Below are 27,024 nucleotides of genomic sequence, written 5' to 3' on the forward strand. Positions count from 1 at the left end.
TGGTCTTTTTCTATTCATTTTTGTTCCTTTTTTTTTTACCAAATAAGAAACAGACAATGAAATCCATTTGTTTTTTTTTCCATGTCAGAAATCGACTTGCAATAGACAGCCGAGTTTTCAAAAAAAGTGTTTGGTTGCGAGGAGACACTTTTATTTTGGCAATGGGAAACAAAGTATTTTTTTTCTGCAAATGTTCCTTTGGCTTTGAAACGAGTTTTTAGACATCGCCGGTTAGCAACATTTGGAGTGCAATATATATTAAAAGAAACACGATAAGCGAAAAACCGGACACACTAGAAAAAACAATAAAAAGTGATATGCCTTATTAATTCTTTAGATGTTGCTTTATCAGCTAAAGGACTCTGCAGTAAATATTGTAATATTGTCGAAAAATATTTATACCTAAGACAAAATGAGTTTTACATTTAGGAACGTTTTGGGGACGACGTTCCAGAATAGGAGACTCTTTCGATTGATTTTTACAATAAATTGGCTAATTGCATCTTTGGGAAAATTTTGGTTTTTCTATGCATAAAAGCAGTTGATTTCAGGGAATGGGTCCAAAGGGTAAGGGTGTATCCAGGATTCTGGTTCAGGGGAGGGGAATTTAAAAAAAAGAAACTTTGAGAGATACGTCAAAAATGTGTGTAGGCCTACATGTATTTTTGTTATGTTTCTACAGGTCGATTTTTTTTTTGGGGGGGGGGGCAAACTCGGTAACACTAGATACATAGACACCTTGATTTGTCTAGATGCATTGCAATAGTATAAATTACGCCCTGGTAGGATCTTTTGAAGTTTCTACCCTAAAGAAACTTCCCTTTGAATTAACAATCAATTCATGAATTAATAAATTAATTGATTGATTGAATCCCAAGACGAAGAGAAACTCAAAGAATAGTCCCATGAAACTTAACAATAACTGATACCGCTATGGATGAAAATATAAGTTCGAAAACGGAGATTAAAATGAATGATCATGCTGAATTTAAACTGAATATAAATTGCTACAAAAAGGAATAGACTTAGCCTTCCAAAGCCCAGAGCGTCTGGGCGATCAAGCACTAAAACAAGTAGCTAGGATGCACATTATACGACATAGGCTACTAGTTGGCCGGATATAGCCAAGATTCTGCTTTAGAGGGAGGGGTCCAAATAGTGTTTTGCATTGTCCAACCAAGTGGAAAGTAATGTAACAAATGGAGCCAATTAAATAGGGCAGTCATAATATAATCAGAAAGTAAATGTTTAAATTTGAAATAGAGTTCGGATATAGTGGCCCACGCCCATAAGCTATCGGATGCTTGGTCGCAGTTGTTTTAAACTTTTTCTCATTACTTGACTATAGTCATTTAGATGATTTAGTTCCTTTCGACTAATCAATTCTTCTTAGGACTAACTACGCAAGGTTCTTTTTTATAATTAACACTTTTCAAAAGTGAATCTCAGGATATCTTCTTTCAAAGCAGTACTATAGGGCATTCAATTAGGGAGGTTATTAGGGAAGTTATTACAGCATTCCCAGTGAAACTCAATTAAAGTATTTGGCTCATCAAGGAGCTCAGTACGAATATCATTAGTGTTCCCTTTTGACTAACTTCTGACTATCTCTAACTTCACCCGAAAAGATAACAACAATGTCTGGGACAGTAGTTTAATGAGGAGAAAGTGAAGGAGTTTCTTTCCCCTTAAATTACTAATTTATCGAAGGGTCTTTTGGGTCTTTTTATAGGCCACCAATCACCAATGCTTACACGTCATTGGGAGTTTGAAAAATTATTTACGGTTCCGAATACTTTTTTTTTCCATCGATTATCCCTGAGTTTTACCTCAGTAGTGGTTTGGACGTATTTGGATCGAAAAAGGTGTTTTATGACACAGAACTCAACGGAAATAGCTCTCTGATGGGTGCCATCTCTTATACTAGAGGTAGGTAGTGGTTGGTGTAGGTCTATACCAACTCTGTAAGAGTTGGTGTAGACATTCTATATTTATTTTTTATCTGGCAAGGAGGTTTCTTTATAACATTCCCATATTTTCAATTACTGATTAAAAACAAGTTTTAGGATTTTTAGTAACTTTCTAGTAATACGGTAACTTATGTTCGATTCAGGATTTAACGTCGTTTTCTACTTTCAAGACAAAAGGTATTTAAATTTAATTTTTGTCCGTCTTAATTCTTGTTTGTTCATAAGCTAAAATTACATGAAAATTGAGGTGAAAAGAATTAACCATGAAAAACCAAAATTGGGTGTAGCCCCCTCCCCTCACTGACAACGAACTTGCACTAAAAATGATCTTAACGATTTTCAAAAAATAGAAAAATTTGGCACCCTCCCCAAGACCCTTCTTTTATTTGCAAGCTGAAATAATATTGCAATTATGCAATACAACACACAGACTTCATCGCACTACTCAAAGCAGTGCATACACTGCACTGCTGTGTTATGCACCAATGCCGTGCATACAGTGAAGTTTTCCAACTATTGTCCATAAAAACTATTTTATATTAGCAGTTTCATGGTTTTAGACCAAAATGAGCCACCGAGAGGTAGAATACCTCTTCCTCTCTCTTTTGTTTTGTCTCTCTTCTCTTTTGTTGACTCTCTTTAAAGTTGGGAATCCTTGCAAATGTTTTTTATGCATTTGTTTCCTTTTTTTTACTGGAAATAGGGAATTGCAAGGGAAAAAATATTGAAATTATTTTTTGTGTACTTTCAAGTCATTGACCAATTCTAAACTTTACCGAATAAGGGTTTGGTTGCACTGTGTTGGAAATTTACGTTTTTGACACTACTCATCGGAAATTCCACTTTGATGTGGTACAACCTCTTATTTAAACAAAAAAAAAAAAAAACAACTATAACTCATCAATATCTGTTGGAACGAGTCCTTCCCCAATTTTCTACGACCATTGGTTAGATACATTCGCCCCTAGAAAAAAAAACTAGAAGTGAATAACTTCTGCTTAAATGAGCCCTTTTCAAATTTTCTACCACCATCGGTTCGATACCCTCGCCTAAGATTTTGACCAATATTGAAGCTCCTTTATTGAATGTTTTCCTCTTTTTTAACAGTCATATAGATATCCTTACAGTAATTACTCTTGATATTTAATTTTGAAGTTAAAATAGTTTACGCAATTTAAATTCAATAAAAAGTAGATCCCTAAAAAAGTAGATATATATATATATATATATATATATATATATATATATATATATATATATATATATATATATATATATATATATATATATATATATATATATATATATATATATATATATATATATATATATATATATATATATATATATATATATATATATATATATATATATATATATATATATTTCTAACTAGTGTTTTTTGCTGATTTGAAATTAAATTGGGTTGTTCCTTGCTTACCGCTCACTACCATAAACGGTTATGGTAGTGAGCGGGGTTACCTCCCTTGTGTAGTACCTTTCAGCACCTTGATACGAATATCTTCTTTTTAATTAAGTTTATCACCAAGAAAAAAACTGACAATTGAATAGTCTTCAACAAGGACAAGCAGGAACCAAGAAATACAGCCCACTCGGACGACGGTCACTAAAGACACGCCCTTCCTGTGATTAAAAATAATAGAAGATTACATCAAAAGTTAAAAGTCACGGAGAATGACTATGAGTACATATTTCTATATTCTTGGCCCTTGGGAGCTTTTTAGAGGCAACATAGCTCCCCTTCTTTCACATTTCATAAAGGAAAAATGGCTCCTGAGAAAATGACATCCCAAGTATTTACAAAATGTTTAGAGTATCAATAGACAATTTCAAGAATGTGGTTTCTATAGTCTTCACACTTACAAAATCATTACATGTTAACCCTCCCTCCTCCCTGTCCCTTAAGGAAAATAATGTTTACTGCCAAATGCACGCTTCACAGCCTGCACATTTTACTTCATTTGATGCTTTCATGGTATTACTAACTTTTTACTAATTTTACTAACTTTTACTAACTTTTTACTAATTTTACTAACTTTTAAAACTTAGGGGGAAGATTTTGGGCACGGAAACCTGCTCATATTTTCTTGGTAGACCTAAACGATATTTTTCTAATTAAAACTTTTTTAACTGTTACGTTTGCTTTTTATTTTCTAACCGTTGAAAATAGCAAAAAAAACTAATTAAATTTTGTCTTGTTTACATGCCTATTATGCGAAAAGGTTGTAGACATTATTCCGTTATTTAGCCTATAGCCTTAAATTTTGTTTGTTCTAAAAGGAAACATGGAAATACTCACAAGGTAACAGCAATACTCGGGCAAGTTTCTTTTTTTCTTCCGAAAAATTCGATGTACATCAAGTTTCTAGCATACTAGAAAAATAGAAAATAATTAAGAGAAGCAAATAAATAATAATCCGTTGGGAAATTAACAAGGTTTTTAAAAACGAAATTATGGTAGATTATATAGAATAAAATGTCATAAACAACACTAATAGGAAGAGCTAAGTTTGAAAATAACAAGTTTTTAAAACTTGTGGATACCGATTCATAGGATAGCAGAAGTTACATGTGAACTACATACATTTATTCAAGGGGAAGCTGACTTCCAACCACCTGGTGTACACCTCGGAGCGCCGTATGTGCCGCAGAGTTTCACCGCGCTTAGAACAGTTCTGCCACACCTGGTAAAGTCCTCAAACCGCTTGGTACACTCCCCAAAACGCTTGGGACAGTTCTAAGGCGCTTGATACAGTCCTCAAAACGCTTGGCAGACTCGCCAAAACGCTTGGCACGGTTCCGCCACGCTCGGTACAATCTTCAGAACGCTTGACACAGTCCTCAAAACACTTGGCACAGTTCCGCCACGCTTGGTGCGCGCCACCTGGTGTACATGATTTCTGAAATCTGAGAGACAGCAGCCCCTCAGATTTACTAGCTGAATAGACGCCCGATAATATGGGAAAAATCGAAAGACACAAATAGGTAAACAGCCACAAAGCATCTGACATACAGTGTAATTGTAATTAATTATGGTAAAGAAGAGAAAGCCTAAAACACCAGTTTTGCATGCTTCAAACACCATAGGAAACCTCTGTTGGTGAAATCGAGAAAATTGAGCATTGAGCCCGCCAAAAAACGGTTTTTAGCCTAGTATAAATAATACATGAAGTAGAGGAAATTGTGCAAGTTAACGTTGTTGCTTTACTTCCCAAAAATGGAAAAAATCGTATTATCAGAGCTACTGACGTAACAAGGTGGTTTAAATTGCAAAAATATGAAAACATTCTCTCCATCCATTTCGGAATTCCGTCTGTTCCAGAATGACTTAGAACCTAATCAGCGTTTGAGATTTTAATTTTTTGCATTATTTTTATTTGATTCTTTCAAATTGTTTTACTAGGTCCGTTAAATTTTTCTCGCAAGTCATTTATTTGAATGATTTATTGAAGTATTTTCCAACTTTATTTACTTGTTTTTTGTACCCCTCCATTTTGAGGCAATTTGATTAATAAAAAAACATGGACTCAACCACGTATGGAAAAGTTTTATCTAGAAAATGTTTTATAAATATGCATTGTTCAGCCATTCTGGGGGGTTATGGCTTCGGGCTCTCCGTATTAAAAGTTATATACGATAAGAATCGAAACTATCCTTAAAAAAGCATTACCTGCCATCTATCGGCACTATTTGAAATAGTAGCAAAGTAGGTGTAATAGTAGAAAAATAAAAAAAAAAATACAAGTAAAAAGTCGGTTTGAATTTACTTTATTTCAATAATTTATTATTTTTAATCATCCTTAGCAAATATCTGTAGAATAACTTTAGCAATTTAACAGTCGTCAGTGTTGCCAAGCACTTACTCTAAAAACTAGGGGTCAAGTTTGGAATGCTTACCATAAAAGTACAAAACACTCTTAGAAAAACGTATTTTTTGTTGATGGGATGCTACACAAAAAAAAAATTTGTAAAAAAAAAGTGAACAAGAAGATAACCTGTTTTAAAAAATGAATTCCGGAACAGAAGGAGGAATTTATTGATGCGCAATTATAGTTGCGTACGAGGGCTAAATGCAAAAAAAAAAAAACAAAAAAAAAAAAAAACGGGGACATCCTCTTGAAAAACTCAAGTTATTAAGAATTGAACAGTTGGGAAATTTTCCGGTAATTTCATCAATTCTATGCATCTAGCGACAATAACAAAACGATAATAATAAAAAGCAATAAAACAATAATAACAAAAATTGCATTAAGTATCTAAAATTTTGAAATAAAATAAATTACGTAAATTATATAAAAATTGGCATTTACTTGCCATTCCAAATTTATTTGTGATTTGATGAACAGTATGCACTGAGTAGCAACAACCGGATCTCTTTTAAAAAAAACTCAAATGATAAAAAAATATAGGTTGCAAGGCACTACACTATTAGTGCAGTTGATAGTGATACAATCACATCTATCACAGACTTATCCGCCGAAATTGATTATTTTTATACATTTTGTTTATTTTTTCTATAGTTTCGCTCATTACGTTAACAGAGACATAACCTGAAATTTATCTGAAACTTATACATAGATGTAAGCTATGTAGTCAAGACAAATTTGGGACTTTACCGTCTAATGCATGCTCACACTTACTCTGTGACTCCTCTCCCTACGGGGTTCTGAGTGTGCCAATTAATTAAGATTAACGTGATAATATAATCAATTTTTCTAACTCATTCCTGCAGTTGAAGCAGTTGTGCCCTTTCGTTTGAAACAAAACATTACAGAATTTATTTTCAGTTGATTAATTTACTATATGAATAGAAGTTATTTCTCCAAAATCATTAGCTATACATTCAATGCCGACAAAATTGTAAATGGAAGTCAAAAGTTTCAAATTCTAATTATAATGTTTTCTGTTGATAAAGTAGATTAGAGATCCATTTTCTCTCAAAATTCAATATCAAATTCCTATGTTGCTATGCATAGCGAGAAAACATAATAGAAACATAGTTTCGAGAATAAAAGGATATTTTAAAGGATATTCTAGGCACAGAAACATTTTTTAAAAAAATACTAAGTCATTTTTAACTCATATTAAATAAAAAAAAACAAGTTTTTTTTAACTGAAAGTAAGGAGCGACATTAAAACTTAAAACGAACAGGAATTACCCCGTATATGAAAGGGGCTGCTCCTTCTTCAACGCCTTGCTCTTTGCACTAAAGTTTGACTCTCTCTCAACTCTACTTTTTAAAACAGTAAAAACTTTAGCGTAAAGGGCGTTGAAGAAGGAGCAGCCCCTTTCATATACGGGGTAATTCCTGTTCGTTTTAAGTTTTAATGCCGCTCCTTACTTTCAGTTAAAAAAAAACTTGTTTTTATTATTTAATTTCTGAACGTTTTTTAGTTAATCCATGTTTTGATTTCGGCTCTCCGCAGATGAATAATTAAAGCGAAATTAGCATATTTATTTATATGGCTAAATGGCTTTCCCATAGTTTTGATTGAAAGATTTTGCGAAAAAAGGAGGGGAAGGAGGCCCAGTTGCTCTCCAATTTTTTGTGCACTTAAAAAGGCAACTAGAACTTTTAGTTTTTACGAAGGTCTTCCTTTGTAAAAGATATACGTAACTTACGAATTAGCTTACGTAATAAACTGTATGTTTTTATTACGTATATGAGAAGGTTCGCCCACTCGTCAATACCTCGCCAATAACTCTTTGCATTAAAGCTTAAATTTTGTCCCCTGAATCACAAAGGCCGTAGAATAAATAGTGGAAATTACTAAAAATCCTTTAGTGTAAGGAGTGAGGTATTAGGAGGAGGTGAACCCCTTATATGCGTAGTATTTTCTGTTCGTTTTAAGTTTTAATGCTACTCCATACTTCCAGTTGAAAAAAAAACTTTTTCATATTTATTTTTTCATTGTCTTTTAAATAATGCTAGAAAATGCTGCGCTCCCTTTATGGAAATCTTCTTCCCCCATGACAAATTCCTCCATGGAAAATTTTCCCCATTTAGCCCCCTCTTGAGCCCCCCCTCCCAACCATAAAATCCTCCTGAAAATGTCTCTACATTTCCCAATATATATGCAAACACTGGTCAAAATTTGCAACTTGCAGTCCTTCCCACGGGGATTGTGGGGGAGTAAGTCGTCCCCAAAGACATAGTTATAAGATTTTTCGACTATGCTGAATAAAATGGCCATCTCAGAATTTTGATCCGACTACTTTCAGAAAAAATGAGCATGGGAGGGGGCCTAGGTGCCCTCTGATTTTTTTGGTCCCTTAAAAAGGGCACTAGAACTTTTCATTTCCGTTCGAATGAGCCCTCTCGCAAAATTCTAGGACCACTGGGTCGATACGATCACCCCTGGAAAAAAAAAACAAACAAACAATTAAACACGCATCCGTGATTTGTCTTCTGGCAAAAAATACAAAATTCCACATTTTTGTAGATAGGATCTTGGAAATTGTACAATAGGGTTCTCTGAAAAAAATTGCACTTCTATATTAGTGGATTAGTTATTTTCTTGGGAGCAGTGAAGATGTTAAAAGTAGAATAGCTAAGGCTCAGGGTATTTTTTCACAGTTAAAAAAAGTTTGGAGGAATAGAAAGATAAGTCTGCAAACCAAGATTAGAATATCAAACAGTTCGTGGTAACCAACTGTAGTAAGGAGCGACCCAGCTCAATAGTAACAAAAACTCTATATCAATAGCTACATCAAAAGAATCGCATTTTAATGCTGATTTTAAATATATAAGTTTCATCAAGTTTAGTCTTACCAATCAAAAGTTACGAGCCTGAGAAAATTTGTCTTGTTTAAGAAAATAGGGGAAAACACCCCCTAAAAGTCGTAGGATCACACCATCAGATTCAGCGTATTAGAGAATCATACTGTAGAAGTTTCATGCTCCTATCTACAAAAATGTGGAATTTTGTATTTTTTGCCAGAAGACAAATCACGGGTGCGTGTTTATTTTGTTTGTTTTTTTGTTTTGTTTTTTCTTTTTCCCAGGGGACATCGTATCGACCAAGTGGTCCTAGATTGTTGCAAGAGCGCTCATTCTAATGGAAATGAAAAGTTCTAGTGCCCTTTTTAAGTGACCAAAAAAATTGGAGGGCATCTAGACCCCCTCCCACGCTCATTTTTTTCCCAAAGTCAACGGATCAAAATTTTGAGATAGCCATTTTGTTCAACATAGTCGAAAACCAAAATAATTATGTCTTTGGGGATGACTTAGTCCCCACAATCCCTGGGGGAGGGGCTGCAAGTTACAAACTTTGACCAGTGTTTACATATAGTAATGGTTATTGGGAAGTGTACAGACGTTTTCAGGGGGATTTTATTTTGTTTGGGGGTGGGGCTGAGGAGAGGGGGCTATGTTGGAGGATCTTTCCTTGGAGGAATCTGTCATGCGGGAAGAAAAATTCAATGAAAAGGGCGCAGGATTTTCTAGCATTACTATAAGAAAATAATGAAAAATAAACATGAAAACTTTTTTCAAATGAAAGGAAGGAGTAGCATTGAAACTTAAAACGAACAGATATTATTACGAATATGAGGGGTTCTAATAATACTTTAGCATAAAGAGCGAGGTATTTAAGAGGAGATAAATACCTCGCTCTTTATGCTAAAGTATTTTTAGTAATTTCAACTATTTATTCTACGGCCTTTCTGATTCAGGGGTCATTCTTAAAGAATTGGGAAAAAACTTACGATTTAGTGTAAAGAGCGAGGTATTAACGAGGGGAATAACCCCTCATTTACATAATAAAAATATAAGAATATAGAAGTTTGTTACGTAAGTTAATTCTTAAGTTACGTATATTTTTTACTAATAAAAACGTTCGTTAAATATTAAAAGTTCTAGTTGCCTTTTTAAGTAACCGAAAAATTGGAGGGCAACTAGGCCTCCTTCTCCACCCCTTATTTCTCAAAATCGTCTGATCAAAACTAAGAGAAAACCATTTATCCAAAAAAGAATTAATATACAAATTTTATTTTAATAATTTATGTGCGGAGAGCCAAAACCAAACATGCATTAATTCAAAAACGTTCAGAAATTAAATAAAAAAAAACTGATTTTTTTAGCTGAAAGTAAGGAACGACAATAAAACTTAAAACGAACAGAAATTACTCCGTTATGAAAGGGGTTGTCCCCTCCGCAATCCCTCGCTCTTTACGCTTAAGTTTGACTCTTTGCCACAATTCTACTTTTTAAAACAATTAAAAGCTTTAGCGTAAAGAGCGAGGGATTGCGGAGGGGATTAGAGTGATGACAGTGGTCAAATATGGTTCTGAAGCATGGGCGCTCCGAAAAGCAGATGAAAATTTACTAGATGTTTTCCAGAGAAATTGCCTATGGATTGTTCTGGGTACCCGGCTGACTGACCGTATTTCAAACAGTAGGTTGTACGAAAAATGTGGTTCAATCCCGCTTTCTAGGGCTATAATGAAAGAAAGGTGAGATGGCTAGGCCTCGTTCTACGGATGAAGGATGACAGATTACCGAAGATTGTCCTTTTTGGCCAACCGTCTGGGGCTACACGGAAAGCAGTTCATCCTTGTCTGGGTTGGGAAGATGTCATGAATAAAGATTTAAAGGAAATGGGAACTTCCTGGGAGGGTGTAAAGAGGGAGGCTTTAAATAGATTGGGTTGGAGGAGGAGCGTGCGTAGCTGTGTTGGCCTCAGGCGGCTTGGTGCTGCAGCGAGTCATTAGTAGTAGTAGTAGTAGTTAAAACATATGAAATAAAAGAGTAAATTATGAGACCAAAATATCAGCGAACAAAAGCATGTCCCCCAATTTAATATAAACTTCTCCACACCTGAAAATCTAAAATTTTCCCACATAACTGTGACAAGTGTAACAACGTCATTGCAATACTTATGTTTATAAAAATGACTTCAGAATTGTCAGGTATTTTACAAGTTTGAATTAAAACACTAAACGTATTGCCCAGACACCATACATATTTTGCCGTTTACATAATAACTTTAACGATTCTGAACTGAACTTTTAAACATTTTCAACTTTTTTTCACGTCTTAAATACTTTCCATTTGTAATGTTGAATGCGTGACACATATAAAAACGATACATTCACTCATGAGGTGGGGATTACAAAAATATTTGTATATATTTCAAACAGATTGTGGTAACGAACTGTAGTAAGGAGCGACCCGGCTCAATAGTAAACGAAACTCTAAAAAACGGAATTTTGATGCTAAAAGATACATTAAAAGAATCGAATTTTCTTCCTGATTTACATATATAAGTTTCATCAAATTTAGTCTTTGTCATCAAAAGTTACGAGCCTGAGAAAATTTGCCTTATTTTGGAAAATAGGGGGAAACACTCCCTAAAAGTCATAGAATCTTAACAAAATTCACACAATGCATTCGGCGTATCAGGAAACCCTATAGCAAAATTTCAAACTCCTATCTACAAAAATGTGGAATTTCGTATTTTTTGCCAAAAGACAAATCACGCGTGCGTGTTAATTTGTTTTTTTTTTTTTTTTCCAGGGGTCATCGTATCGACCAAGTAGTCCTAGAATGTCGCAAGAGGCCTCATTCTAACGGAAATGTGAAGTTATGGTGCCCTTTTTAAGTAACAAAAAAATTGGAGGGCACCTAGGCCCCCTACCACGCTCATTTTTTCCCAAAGTCAACGGATCAAAATTTTGAGATGGTCATTTTGTTCCGCATAGTCGAAAACCATAATAACTATGTCTTTGGGAATGACTTACTCCCCCATAATCCCTGGGGGAGGGGCTGCAAGTTACAAACTTTGACCGGTGTTTACACATAGCAATGGTTATTGGAAAGTGTACAGACAGCTTCAAGGTTTTTTGTTGGGTTTGGGGGGTGGGGTTGAGGGGAGGGGGCTATGTGGGAGGATCTTTCTTTGGAGCAATATGTCATGGGGGAAGAAAAGTTCAATGAAAAGGGCACAGAATTTTCTAGCATTACCATAAAATAACAATGAAAAAAAAACACGAAAACGTTTTTTCAACTGAAAGTAAGGAGTAGCATTGAAACTTAAAACGAACAGAGATTATTACGCATATGAGGGGTCCTAAAATTACTTTAGCATAAAGAGCGAGGTATTCAGGAGGATATAAATACCTCGCACTTTGTGCTAAGTATTTTTAGTAATTTCAACTATTTATTCTACGGCCTTTCTGATTCAGGGGTCATTCTTAAAGAATTGGGACAAAACTTACGATTTATTGTAAAGAGCGAAGTATTAACGAGGGGAATAACCCCTCATTTACATAATAAAAATATAAGAATATAGAAGTTTGTTACGTAAGTTAATTCTTAAGTTACGTATATTTTTGCTAATAAAAACGTTCGTTAAAAATTAAAAGTTCTAGTTACCTTTTTAAGTAACCGAAAAATTGGAGGGCAATTAGGCCTCGTTCCCCACTCCTTATTTCTCAAAATAGTCTGATCAAAACTAAGAGAAAACCATTTAGCCAAAAAAAGAATTAATATACAAATTTGATTTTAATAATTTATGTGCGGAGAGCCAAAATTAAACATGCATTAATTCAAAAACGTTCAGAAATTAAATATAAAAAAAACTAGTTTTTTTTAACTGTAAGTAAGGAGCGACACTAAAACTTAAAACGAACAGAAATTACTGCGTATATGATATGGGTTGTCCCCTCCGCAATCCCTCGCTCTTTACGCTAAAGTTTGACTTTTTGCCATCTTCAGTTTCCTCCTTATCTTCAGTTAAAAAAAAATAATTTTTTTTTATTCAATTGACACAAGGGATAACAACAATTCAAACAACTTTAAAAAGAAAACCAAAAGTTTGGAGCTTAGTAGAGATCGTTGTTGGAAATCGGGCTTGCTTGAATAATCAAATAATTGCGGTTAGAAGACAAGCGGCAATAAGAGTCCATATATAGAAGCCTGCTGTGTGCTGGGGCTCGTCAGCGAAGCCGCCGGTTTCCCAGTACCATATGTATGCATAAATGATGTCTATATATACTCGCCCTCAGCAATATTCAAGGTAAGCAAAATTGAAACGGTCAACTCAGCTAATGAGAAAATTATAATCGAAGCAATTTAACTTAAATCAATAGTTTCACCAGTTTTAAACTTAAAAAGGGTAAAGGATATGGCAATGGACTTTACAACCCCTACTGATGGTACTGATCATCTTTTCATGACTGTTCAGTTAGAGAGTGCAATGGGGGTCTGGGCGCCAGCCATTTCGTGCTTTCACACACCCTTGCTGATTAATTTCACAGAGTTTCTCCAGGTACCCATTTGGAGCCAAGTTGACTTCGGTTATCCTAATAGAGTCACAACACTGACCCTCCTTCCCAACCTAACAATTCGTGCCACCAGGACTCGAGCTTCTTCCGAAGGACATTCGGTTTGAGTCTAGCTTGCTAACCAGTCAGCTAGAAGCAATCTTACTTGGAAACCATATTAATAATATAGAAAGTGTGTTTATTCTTGTAAACTTCCTATAAATCCTTCTTTATTCTTTTTATAGTCACCACGAACATGCATTAAAATCATGCGATATCGCCATCTATATAAAAAGAAAATAAGCAGAGCGCTGAAGTATAGACAAACATTAAGACAACTCATATACAGACAACTCTTTTGCCTGGCTGACCCTTAGGACTAAAGCTAGCGTTTATCTAAAAGTGTAAGTAATTTGTTCATATTTCAGACGACTTATCTCCTTCTGTAGCCGGGTGCCTAATTTGGTATCGGGAAGGGGGGTAAATGCCTCCTACAGAACTCATTTCTACCAACCTCAGTTTGTCTCCCAGCTGAAATTTAATTTCTGAAGAAAAAAAATTGTCAAAACTAAGATAAGCCTGACTAATTCAAGTGTCCTGAGCAGCTAGTCAGTTTTATTTAGTATATCTTTGCCCTTATGGTAGTATATGGCTCACTTTTCCTTATTCACTGTCATTTTAACTTGATTTGGGAAAATTGACTCCAACTTTGCTCCCTCCCAGGATTTTCATGAAATTGTGCCTTTGTCTCTAGCATACCTGCGTGATTGGCAGTTTCTATGCAACTTAAACTACACACGACTACAGCAATATAGGAACAAAACATGAAATTTTTGAACAACTAGCCCCCCTTTGCTAAAAAATTCCCCGTGTAATTAATAACGGTCGCATTTTTTGCTTAAATATTATTTTCAAATTTCTTTCTGAAAATTTACCCCATCCCGAGGACAACTCTTCACCCGGATAGTCCCCCCTTGAAAATTAATTCATACACAGGACACACACACATACACACATTCGATTTTATGCATATATGTTACCGTGAATGTCCAAAATCTGGTTAATGTCAATATTCACCAGTGAATGTCCGAATTGCTCTTCTCTGCTTAGATTCACTTAGCTTTTTGAGTCAGCTTTTTTAATCTTATGCAAGCTATGATAGTAAAAACTAAAGTTAGGTTAGATTATGTAAGTTTAGGTTAGATTGATTTTCTTTCTAAATATTAAAAATGGGCTAAAAACCTAACATTTGCTAACCCAACCTTACCAAGTCTAACCTAACCTGTCTTCATCAAACCTTGTATTAAATTGAAAAGGTTGACTGGCAACGCTAACTAATTCCAGGGAGGAAAAGAGGTATTTCGGACATTCACCAGTGACCAATTTGCGGACATTCACGGTAACATAGACATAGAAAAAAAGACATTGGCATAGAAAGTCACGAGATTAACCGTAAAAATATGTGATTTTATAAGAAAAGAAGGACCCCCAACTCTTCCCTATACAATCACCAGATTCTACGGGGTCAAATTGTGTGCAGCCGAAATTTTGCCAGGGGCTTGTTCCTCGCTAAATTGGCCATAATTGTGTTTTCAGGCACAGGGTTGAAGCATGTTTTGAGGGGGTTTGACAAAAATAGTTTTCAGGTTGTCCGTGTTTAACCCAGTCAAATTTTAAAGCGTTTTCTTTACGAGTTCCAAGCGTGTTGGACGAGGGTTCTTCAAAAGTGTAACGTCTCAGAATAGAGCCGCGTTTTCAGACACCAGGTTCCAACATGGGAGTTAATACCCAGCTCTGCACCAGGCGTTTTCAGAACTCCCAGTTCAACACGGATCTGCTGTCAACCGTTTTCAGTGATCGTGTTTCTATCGCGTTTCAACCTGGGTTTCTTAAATTTAGAACCTGCTTTCATACCAAGTCCAAACACGGGGTTCGCAGTGATTGCCCCTAAAATTTAAAAAATGAACAGCTAGAAACCTTTAATATTTCTTTTTAAGGTACTGTGGACAAGCAAGATTTTTACTCTAATCAATTTTGAGCTGTAAATTTCAATTTATAGCTGTTATTCTGCTGATAACTATCAACAAATTTAATTTTTAACTAAATTTAAATCTTAACTAAGTTTAATCACAATACAACCAAGATATACATCTCTTGTATATCTACAAGATGCTTTACAGCAAGTATATATACAAGATATACAAGATGCTTTTGAAATACAATAATAGAAACAACTTATAAAATTTAAATTATTTAGATGGAAAACAATAAAAATCAATGAAAATCTGTAGCATCATCAGTTATCCTTGTACATAATGATCTAATTTCTTTCCCTTATTAAACCACAAGACTACTGGAGTCAACTTTAAGACTTGACATTATACAATTTTTGAATTCATCCCTTCAATCCCGCCATAAGCCGTTTTCAGCAGAGCAGGTTCCAACCTGGTTATTTGGCGGTAGAATCCCTATTTTAAAAACACTTCTTGCACTACACGCTTCCAACCCGTGTTGAGACCCGCGGAGTCTGAAAACGCAGCTTGGCATGGTTGAACACGGGTTTTGAGAAGACCCAAACTCATGTTCAACACGGCACTCAAAATGACAATCTGCACAACCCGTGTCAAACTGCGTGTTGGATGTTGGTGGCCTGAAAACGCATATTAGCGTGCGTTGAGTAGAATAGACACCTTGTGTTGTGTGTTTTACACGCGCTTTCTATCAGCTCCGCAAATGACCATGTTATTCTGTCTGATATTTAAAAATATTTGATTTTATTTCAACTACAGTGGCAGTATTTATGAATCTATATTCAGCTATTCCGTAACAGACGTGATTTAGGATTGCGAATCTAAGTAGGTTCAATTTTTAGTCAAACCTTAAGAATAGGGGAGGGGAATTGAAAGAAATTATAAAAAGTTATGAAAGCTACGGTTAAAACGCTTCCAACCCGTGTTGAGAACCGCGGAGTCTGAAAACGCAGCTTAGCATGATTGAACACGCGTTTCGAGAAGACCCAAACTCATGTTCAACACGGCACTCAAAATGACAATCTGCACAACCCATGTCAAACTGTGTTTTGACATGTCAAACATGTCAAACTGTGTTTTAGGCCACCGACATCCAAGGCCACCGATTTGGATGTTGGTGGCCTAAAAACGCATATTAGCGTGCGCTGAGTAGAATAGACACCTTGTGTTGTATGCTTTACACGCGCTTTCTGTCAGCTCCGCAAGTGACCTTTTTATTCTGTCTGATATTTAAAAATATTTGATTTTATTTCAACTACAGTGGCAGTATTTATGAATCTGTACTCAACTACTCCATAACAGATGTGATTCAGGATTGCGAATCTAAGTAGGTTCAATTTTTAAGCACGTGGCTTAATTGGTGGCAGCCCGGCATTGTTCCCAACTGCATTTTCATAAAACAAAAATTTTCGTGTAGAGATCGTCACACACTACTTACTTTTTGCGCAGACATTACTCTGAATCAAAAACCATAATGAATTTGGTTATTTTTGAAGACAGTTTCATTTGAAATTTCATGTTATAAAATAAATAAATCATTCTTTTTTTTTATCCTCGTAACAATAAGATTTACGGCGTACATTATCCATTCGTATTAATTAAGATCATTATGAATGTCGACCCAGCAGGACAAATTTCACGGATTTCAGTGGGGGGGGGGATATCCCTGTTAACCTCCTGGGTTAGCCTTTGAACCCTTCCCCTAATATGAAAATATAAAATCCAAATTGTACAAGTTCAATGCATTCTGTGACCCGTCATTTGTCTTTGTGGCTCTGAAATCGGTTTACTCAGATCTTATTTTCAACGAAGTTTTAGATTGTGTTTGGTGCAATACATAAGTACCCCTCTATTTACCACAAGTTCCCTTCCTCCCAAAAATGGTCCCAACTTCAAAACTGCACGCTTGAATCTGGATAATTTCACCTCCTGAATCAGGGAAAAGTGTGTTTTTATTCATCAAACAGTTCGTGGTAGCGAACTAAAAGTAAAAAACGACTCGGTGGCAATAGTAACCGAAGCTCTAAAAAACGGAAAAAACAAAATATAACCAAAAGAATTCGATTTTATGCTGATTCCAAATATATAGAACTTACTAACTTTAATGTAATCCATCAGTAAGTACGAGCCCTTGCGAAAAGATGCCTTATTTTTGAAAAAGTAGAGAAACATCCCAAAAAAAAAAGAATTTAATGAAAATTGCACCGTCAGATTCAGCTTCGCTAAGGTAACTATGGGTAAGACTAAAACTAGGGCTAGGGTAAGGATTACAGGCACAAACTGGGCCAGTGAGACTACCCCCTCCCTCCCCAACTACCACCAGGTTTTTGCAGCAGCATGGGCATCGTGACACCTTGTTTAAACTAAAATCAATTAAGGATTAACAATCTCAATGCAAATAAAACAAGCAACAGCCAGTGAAAAAAAAAATTGGCAAAAATCAGATAATATGAGGTATTTGTAACTTACGAACGGGTGATCAGATCTTAAAGAAATTTGATATTTAGAAGGGTCTTGTGCTTCAGAGCTCTTATTTTAAGTCTCGACCAGATCCGGTGACATTAGGGGGAGTTGGAGGGGAAAACCGGAAATCTTGGAAAACGTGAAAATTGAGGTATCTTTATCTAACGAACCGGTGAACGGATCTTAATGAAACTTGATCTATAGAAGTATCTTATGTATCAGATGCTCCATTTTCAATTCGATTCGGATCTGAGGACATATGGGTTTGAAGGGGGGAAACAGAAATCTTTGAAACCAGAAATCTTGGGAAACGCTTAAAGTGGAGAGATCGGGATTTAACTTGATGGGATGGATAAGCACAAGTTCTAGATACGAGATTGACATAATTGGAACGCATCCGCTCTCTTTGGAGGAGTTGGGGGATTTCCAGTACTTTGAAGAGTTCGGTCCTTCTGGACGTGCTAGGACGATGAACATTGGTAGGCGTGTCAGGGATCTGCACAAATTGACTTGATAACAGTTGTTTCTCCACTTCGACCATCTGGGGGGCTGGAGGGAGAGGAAAAATTGAAAAAAATGAGGTATTTTTAACTTACGAATGGGTGATCGAATCTTAATGAAATTTGATATTTAGAAGTACCTCGTGTCTCAAAGCCCTTATTTTAAATACCTCCCGTTTCCGGTGATATTGGGGGAGTTGGAGGGGGAAACGGGAAATCTTGGAAAACGCTTAGAGTGGAGAGATCGGCATGAAACTTGGTGGGAAGGATAAGCACAAGTCCTAGATACGTGATTGACATAACGGGACTGAATCCGCTCTCTTTGGGGGAGTTGGAGGGGGGTGTTGATTCGGAAAAATTAGAAAAATTGAGGTATTTTTAATTTAATAACGGTGACCGGATCTTAATGAAATTTGATATTTAGAGGGAAATCATGCCTCAGAGCTCTTATTTTAAATCCAGACCAGATCTGGTTACAATGGGGGAGTTGGGGGGGGGGGACTGGAAATCTTTGAAAACGCTTAGAGTAGAGAGATCGGGATGAAACTTGGTGGGTACATAAGCAAATGTCGTAGATACGTGATTGACGTAACCGGGCTGGATCCGCTCTCTTTGGGGGAGTTAGGGGCGTTCAGTGCTTTGGCGAGTTCGATGCTTCTGGGCGTGCTAGGACGATGAAAATTGGTAGGTGTGTCAGGGACCTGCACAAATTGACTTGAGAAAGTCGTTTTCACCGATTCAACCATCTGGGGAGCTGAAGGGAGAGGAAAAATTAGAAAAAATGAGGCATTTTAACTGACGAGTGGGTGATTAGATCTTAATGAATTTTGATATTTATAAGTAACTCGTGCCTCAAAGCTCTTATTTTAAATCCTGACCGGCATTAAGCCTCTGATTTTCCTTTTAAATCATTCTATTGATTCTTAGAATTTTGCTAGAGCTCGTGCCATATGAGCTCTTGGCTCTTCCTACCTCGTCACAAGTGCCATATGAGCTCTTAGCTCTTGTTTATTTGTCAAATAGCTCGTGGTAACGAACTGTAAGCAAGGAGCCATTCGCCTCGAACGTAACTGGAAGTCTAAAAAACAAATTTTTATAGCAATAGATGTAACACAAAATTATCCTTTTATGCTGATTCCAAATATATACAATTCATTAAGCCTAATGTTACCCATCAGTAGTTACAAGCCTTTTGAAGAAAGGAGGGAAACACCCCAAAAAGTCGAAGAATCTTAATAAAATCACACCGTCAAATTCAGCACTTCGTAGAACCCTATTGTAGAGGTTTAAGCTCCCATCTGGAACAATATGGAATTTTGTATTTTTTGGCAGAAAAAAGATTACAGATTCGTGATTTTTTTTTTCATGGGTGACGGTTTCGTCAATTAAGTTTCGTCAATATCGTAAATTAAAATTTCTAGAGCCCTTTGTAAGTTGCCAAAGAGACTGGAGCGAAACCAGCCTCCCCCCTAGCACGCCCCTTTTTCCCCGAGCTCATTTAACCAAAATTCTGAGATAACAATTTTTTTCAGCTCGGTTGTAACTTCCAATAGATATGCCTCGGAGGATGACATGGATTGATTCCCCACATCCCCCGGAAAAAAAGCTGTTAATTTCCTAATCATTCACATGGTATGATATTGTATAATATTGGTACATTTGACACGGTACCTATAAGTTGACATGGTACTCACATGATTGTAAGACAGGAAACCTTATTGATTACGTTATAGTAAATCAAAGACTGGCAGGATCAATACAAGATACTAGGGTATATAGGACTGGTGTTATTGATTTTAAAAGTAAAGATCACCATCTAGTAGTGACTAGGGTTAATTTAAAGCTGAAATTTCGGAAGGTTAATTACCTCCCGGGAAGTTATGATGTTGGTAGACTCCAGGATGAGAATTTGAGAGAAACTTTCCAGGAACAGTTGAATACCAAACTTGAGAGTTTAAAATTTGACAATATGAAGATGGTTGGAATAATTTTAGAAAAACAATTTGTGAAGTTACTGATAGTGTCTTAGGGAAGAAAGTTAAGACTACAACTAGGAATATTAGTGAAAAAGCTTTCTGTTTAATAGAGAGGAGAAGGGGTTTGTATAAGAATTATCTGAGTAATAGATCATATGAAAACAAAAGGAATGTAAAGAAAGTGGAGAAAGTATTAGAATATGAACTAAGAAAGTTTGAAGTGGAGCCCAAGGATAAAATTGCCGAGGATCTGGAAGATGCAGCTACGCAGCATAATGGTAAAATATTATAATGGCAATCAATAAATTGAGAGGGAGTAGTTAATCCCGACTTTTCCCAGTTAAAGATAGGAACGGGGCCACAATTAGTGATAATGAAAGAGTTAAAGAGAGATGGGTAGAACATTTTGAGAATGTGCTAAACCGAGATACAGTTGCAGGAAAAGATACAGAGGAAAATGAAAAAGTTTGTGATACCCTGGATGTGAAGCAAGATTTGTTTTGTGAGGAAAAATTAGCGATAACATTAAAAGGACTAAAAAATAATACGGCTCCGGGTGCTGATAGTGTTGTAAATAAGTTTCTTAAATATGGTGGCTCCGAGGTTAGAAATAAGTTACTGAAGATTATGAATGTGATTTTTGAAAAAGGGGATGTACCCAACGATTTTAGAAAAACCCTTGATCAAACCACTATATAAGAAAGGTGATAATAGCGAGTGTCGCAATTATCGAGGCATTAGTCTGGTCCCTGTAGGTAGCAAATCACTTAGTAATGTGATAATTTTTATACTAAGAGATGCTGTAGACAAAGTTTTAAGAGACGAACAGTGCGGTTGCTATGTACAAGATTAATACTGCTGTGGTTAGGAAATGAGGTTAATAGCTGGTTTTGTATTAAATCAGGAGTTAAGCAGGGTTTTGCTATGTCCCCCATTTATATAGATCATTTTGATGGACTTCGTCTTAAGGAGCACCAAACTTTTGGAGACTTTGCGGGTTCAGTGTGCTAGAATAGGTTTTAAAATTAATATTAAAAGAATAAGTTACTAAGGCTAGGAATAAGTAAAGATAAAAAGGTGACGTTGGGTCACGAAAAGATTGATCAGGTGGGCAGCTTCAGTTACCTTGGTAGTATTATTAGTAAAGACGGTGGGAGCAGTGAAGAGGTTAAAAGTAGAATAGCCAAGGCTCAGAGTGTTTTTTTTACAATTAAAAAAAGTTTGGAAGAATGGGGAATTTCAGCCAGCAAACCAAGATTGTAATATTGGAAGGTAAAGTGATGAAAGTGGTCAAATATGGCTCTGAAGCACGGGCGCTCCAAAAGGCGGATGAAGGTTTACTAAATGTTTTCCGGAGAAATTGCCTACGGATTGTTCTGGGTACCCGGCTGACTGATCGTATTTCAAGCAGTAGGCTGTGCGAAAAGTGTGGTCCCATCCCGCTTTCTAATAAAAGAGAGGCTGAGATGGTTAGGGCACGTTCTGTGGAAAAAGGATGACAGATTGCTGGCAAATTGTCTTTGTCAGCCAACCGTCTAAGGCTAAACAGAAAGCAGGTTGTCCTCGTCTGGGGTGGGAAGATGTCTAAAGACAAATTTAAAGAAAATGGGAACTTCTTGGGAGGGTGTAAAGAGGGGTGGGAATCTTCTGGGGTGGGAAGATGTCTAAAGAAAAATTTAAAGAAAATGGGAACTTTTTGGGAGGGCTTTGACTAGATTGGGATGGAGGAGGAGCTTGCGTAGCTGTATTAGCCTCAGGTTTCTTCGTGCTGCGGTGAGTTGTTAGTAATAACTTTTGAACAAAACGTTTAACATAAGAAAAGACACTATTCAAAAATAACTAAAGCAAACAAACAAAGTCATCATATAACACCCTCACCTCATTTAACACCCAAATACACATAGTATTTGTTATTTAAAAATATACAGACATTTTGTAGAGTGGGGATTTTCACAGGGAGAATTTTTCTTGTGGAGGGAAGTCTACATGAGTGAGCTTTCCAGGGGAACAGTTACATGGGACAATTTATTAGAATTACTATATGAAATTATTTTTATTTGTTTAACTTTCTCTTTGAAATTTAATTTAAAAACAAGTTTTTTTGCAGCTGAAAGTAAGGAGCAACATTAGAAATTAAAACAAACAGAAACTATTCCGTATATGAGGAATGCTGCAGCCTCCCCTATGCTTCGCTCTTGACGCTATTGTTTGACTTTCTGTCCCAATTTTCTAAGATCAACTCCAGAAACACAAGGGCCGTTTAATTAGAATAAGAAGCTTTTAAAGTACTAAAAACTATTACATGAAGAGCGAGGGATTAAAGAGGCGGCTTTTATGTAAATATAATTTAAACTCATTAAAAATGTAAAACGGAAAACTGTTTTTATAACTCAACGGTAAGTTAATTAAACTTTCAGAAATTGAATTCACTAGTAAAATCAGAGACTGATATTGTTTTCATGTTGCTCTCGCAACCCGTTACCTTCTTGCGAGGCTTTGGGACTATTTTGAAGACTGATACAGGCCTAATTGAAGACATGAGTTGCTGAGCGACCAACCATGGTCTTCATATCCATTTTTATTTAGAATTGTTTTACAATTAAGTTTACAAACTAAATAATTTGGTTTTTCCCTAAAGAACTAATTGGAGTGAAGGAAATACGCTTGAGAAGAAAACAATTGTTACTTCATAATATGCAGAATAATCATAGTTAACACATTTTCCATGCAGCCTGTATATTTCATCCCCCCCCCAATCCTTCCTAATGCCTAAATTATATATTGTCAATGCATTCTGTCAACCTTAACTTTTTTTCCGGTTTTTTTTTTCGTCATAGTTTATTCAATTTATAGGTACACAGGTTGAAACAACTGAGATGCATTGGGAAAATAAATATAACCTAGTAAATAGACTATATTTTTGCATATCAAGGGGGAATGGGGTGAAATATTGCGGGACTGCATGTAAAATGTGTTAACTATGATTATTCCGCATATTACGAAGTAGGCTAAAAATTGTTTTCTTAAGATAGCAAATGTATAATTTGGGCAATATATTTGCACATTGGGGGGGGGGATAAAGTATAGCAAGGCTGCATACAAAATGTATTAACTATGATTATTCTGCATATTAAGAAGTAAGAATCATTTTCTTAACATGTTTCCTTCTCTCAAGTTAGTTCTCTAGGCAAATACAAATAACTCTTTCAGGCGAATCCGTAATAATTTATTAGGGATGATTCAATGTAAAAAACAAAACAAAAAGCAAAAAAAAAATCGGAAAAATAGAAAAAGAAAAAATGAAAACCATGTGGATAAATTGTAAAGTAAATGAGGTTTTGGGAAGCAAGGCATGTAGTCCCTTCTTCTGTGCCAAGGCCTGACATAGGCTATTAGTCTGGTAAACATCTAGTTTAGGGGCTTCTCGCTATCTTGAAAAGCAGTTGAGTTAGATGAATTGAACTCCTAGGAATGAACCAAGGGCCAAAAACAGGCTCCAGGAAGGTATTACAAAGCTACCATTTAACCATTTTGTGATTTTTAGGGCAAAGAAGATTACATATGGTATATGAGAGATCTTTGGCCTTCCAATCTGAACGCTGAAAAACATTCCGATTGGTAGAATATTATACCTAAGAGGAAAATTATACTGAAAAAAATATTATAACCTAGACTACCTTAATTTTGAGTTTTCAGTCTATTATTCATTAAACTAGGATTTTACCCCAGTCTGAGTCTGTCTAGGTTTTTCTGTTTAGTTTCAGCCATTTTTTTATCCCATTTATACAGCAAAAATTAGCCTACATTCAAGAATTTACTTCCCAGAAAGTTTGAATATCGAAAATGCAAAAAAATTCTAATTAATGGCGAAATGAAGGAAATTATAGGATGTAAAAATGACGAAATCGTTGATTTTCTTTTTTTTTTTGGGGGGGGGGAGCGTAATGCATGTGGTCTGTCCCTCTATATAGAGGCCTGGCGTGGCCTAGCCCTACTAGTCTGAATTTATGAAGTTCTCTTTAAAACACACTGAATTATGCAGCTTTCAACAATTTTCTTTCATGGAGGTCTTTAAGATTTTTGTGGGGGAGATTAATACGAAAACACCAAAATAATGAAATTAAATGAAAAATTATACTGGGCTTACTGTAAAAATTATTTAATTTCAAGGGAAGGGCCATATCCATTCTATCTGAGCAGGGGTCTGACTACACTTAGAGTACTAACCTAAAGCAATGAAGGTATCCAAATAATATCCGTTTTTTCTGATTGGGATGAACTTGAAACAAACATGTAAACATAGACGCAAATTCAGAACTGAAGAGCTAATTGACTAATGCATTTATAAAATGTTCCAGCATTCCTAATAACATTTAAACTGAAGCATAATTCGGCTCAAATTTTAATGCTAGTGTTACAATGTATAACAATGTACGTCTACTGAGAAACTAAGTTTTTTAGCACTTTGTATCAAATTGGATTTTAAAACACAAAGTTTATTGGTTGAGATTCGGGAGTGAAGCTCACACCTTCATCCGAGCCAATAGTTGAAGAGAATACAAAACAATAATCAAATAAATCGACCAGAGTTGTCTTACGAATGGCAGAAGGCAAAATATCCGATTCTCTTATATTTTTTTTAATCCCTTTTTCAGTGCCACAGCTTACGTCCGATTAGACACAGGGCCGGATTTAAAGCTTTGACGCTTCTAGGCCAAAGCGTTTTTGCCGGTCAGTTTTTGCACGATTTTTGGCAAAATTCGAGGATAGCAGAAGCACTGAACAGAACGCAACTGATGAGCCAAAAATAATGAAAGATAGAGCAGAAAAAGAATTTTCAGCTTCCACATCTGACAGTTGATAAGTCGCCATACAATTTCTGTGTTGTTTTAAAAATCACTTTTCTATGAATAGACAGCACGGGAACGAGGTGCACCTGGCACCGTGCTGATAAATCACATCAGCCCAGTTTTTGATAAAAAAAAAAAATCACTTTTCTATGAATAGACAGCGCGGGAACGAGGTGCACCTGGCACCGTGCTGATAAATCAAATCAGCCCAGTTTTTGATAAAAAAAAAATCACTTTTCTATGAATAGACAGCGTGGGAACGAGGTGCACCTGGCACCGTGCTGATAAATCACATCAGCCCAGTTTTTGATAAAAAAAAAATCACTTTTCTATGAATAAACAGCGCGGGAACGAGGTGCACCTGGCACCGTGCTGATAAATCACATCAGCCCAGTTTTTGATATAAAAAAAATCACTTTTCTATGAATAAACAGCGCGGGAACGAGGTGCACCTGGCACCGTGCTGATAAATCACATCAGCCCAGTTTTTGATAAAAAAAAATCACTCAGTGATAGTTTATTGCGTCTCCTGGTATTGTACGGCCCTAGGCGCGGGCCTAGTAGGTCTAATGGTAAAGCCTGGTTCTCCATTTACTTATAAGGAACATTTCAAAAAAATATAAGTAAATAAGGGGTACATTACCTACAAGCTCATTGACTTTCCATCTAATTGCTTGGTGCATGTTGCTTGTGATTGAAATATGATTTGAAATTTATTTGTGAAAAGGGGGAAATTTGCAAAAACTAAGGATCATTTTTGTAAATATAGAAACTGCTTTGAATTATCATAAAATCTGAAGCTTTCAAGTGAAGGAGGCCTAAGTTCGTTTTTTTACAGCTTTGTTTCTTAAACACGTATTAGTGGGTGTAAGATAACTTACCATGGCCGAAAATCATTTAATGGTTAGAATGTTTTGTCATTGTTTTTTCATCACTGCTTTTTCTATCAAAGGTGACATGGTGAAAAAAGAACCGTTTTGTTTTGCTCTTCATTGGACTAGGCTTCCATTTCAACTTCATCTTCTTTTTTTAATATGTCATTAAAAAACGCACCATGCTTCTTTTTATAATTGGCAGCTGCGCCACTGTTTGTGTCGATGCAAAAACCTTCATTATTTCAGTGTGATTGTAAAAAGCACCTTCTGCTTTTTATGGCTTATGGTATTAACCAAGTGACATATAGCAATCGCAAATTCTGTCGGTCTGTCTGTCGGTCCCGGTTTTGCTACTTTAGGCACTTCCAGGTAAGCTAGGACGATGAAATTTGGCAAGCGTATCACGGACCGGACCAGATTAAATTAGAAATAGTCGTTTTCAGTCATTATTTCAGTGTGATTGTAAAAAGCACCATCTGCTTTTTATTTCATCAAATACGGTCATTGTTTTCACGTGTTACTACAATTTCAGACGTATACCCACCGTGCTCTGGTTTGTTGAAGTCTAAGTGCTTACCAGATTTACATACCCTTAGCTATTTTTCTAACGAGCAGCAAGTTTACAATGTTTTCATGGGTTACTACAATTTCAGACGTATACCCACCGTGCTCTGGTTTGTTGAAGTCTAAGTGCCTACCAGATTTACATACCCTTAGCTATTTTCCTAACGAGCAACAAGGTTTTTACAGTTCCATATTACCTGCAACCACAGACGATTATGCACGAAAAGAATTGCACCCACATTAGTTTGCATGCATAAAATAGCCCACACATGGAATTTTACCACCCTAAAAAGGAGAATCGAGCCCGTTAAAGTAAGTTTTAGTATATATATATAACCATTGGCGGTACAATAGCGCTGCCTAACTGGCCTCTATGTATTAATTAAATAAAAAAACAAGTTTTTTAACTGCAAGTAAGGATCGACATTAAAACTTAAAACGAACAGAAATTATTTTGTATATAAAAGGGTCTGTCCCCTCCTCAATGTCCCACTCTTTACGCTAAAGTT

At 35.9% G+C, this 27,024-nt stretch overlaps 1 long non-coding RNA gene across 2 annotated transcripts in view; it reads right to left on the minus strand.

Moving 5' to 3' along the window:
- Window positions 1–24,681, minus strand: part of LOC136043793 (uncharacterized) — a 45,402-nt gene extending 20,721 nt beyond the window's left edge. For both annotated transcript variants that reach the window (XR_010621721.1, XR_010621722.1), the window contains exons 1-2: window positions 24,454–24,681; window positions 4,291–4,364 (exon numbers count right to left, since the gene is read on the minus strand). This is a non-coding gene — a long non-coding RNA (uncharacterized LOC136043793). The remainder of the gene's footprint in view (window positions 1–4,290; window positions 4,365–24,453) is intronic.
- Window positions 24,682–27,024: the final 2,343 nt, after the last annotated feature.

This window comes from Artemia franciscana, chromosome 2, assembly GCF_032884065.1.
Source record: "Artemia franciscana chromosome 2, ASM3288406v1, whole genome shotgun sequence".
Lineage (NCBI taxonomy): Eukaryota > Metazoa > Arthropoda > Branchiopoda > Anostraca > Artemiidae > Artemia > Artemia franciscana.